The sequence below is a fragment of the Arachis ipaensis genome, chromosome B08, assembly GCF_000816755.2.
Source record: "Arachis ipaensis cultivar K30076 chromosome B08, Araip1.1, whole genome shotgun sequence".
Classification (NCBI taxonomy): domain Eukaryota; kingdom Viridiplantae; phylum Streptophyta; class Magnoliopsida; order Fabales; family Fabaceae; genus Arachis; species Arachis ipaensis.
This window is the reverse complement of record NC_029792.2, coordinates 119891173-119891666: the sequence shown is the minus strand read 5'-3', so window position 1 is coordinate 119891666 and position 494 is coordinate 119891173.

Sequence of the window (494 nt, the reverse complement as noted above, 5' to 3'; positions counted from 1 at the left end):
AAAAAAATAGAAAATATTTTGTGGTTAATAAAATTATATTTTTTTCCTTTTTTTAGTTTTTACACATTATATATGACTTGGATGTTGACGTCGGCCTCAAGCGCTTTAATGACCTGTCAGTCCAATTGGTCTATAGTTAATTAAATTTAGTTTGACAAAGTTTGACCAATTTAATTGTAGAAATGATACCGTTTAAATATTTAACCAAATTGATTAGAGTTCAATTCATCCATTTTTCAGTCAAACTGATCATTTTGATTTAGATCTGATAACATAAATTTGAAGAAATGGATCCTTTTCAATTTTTTTTTTGTTATTGGAGAGAATAAAGTGTGATCTCTCATCTTTAATTCTACAAGTGGGACCAGAAATAAATGAAAAAGAGAGCAATAAAAAATAAGATTTTTTACTGGATACTATCCAATTTTTTTTCCACAGAAAAAGATCTACTCCCTAAATTTGATCGATTTAACATCTCAACTTATAAAATTTAT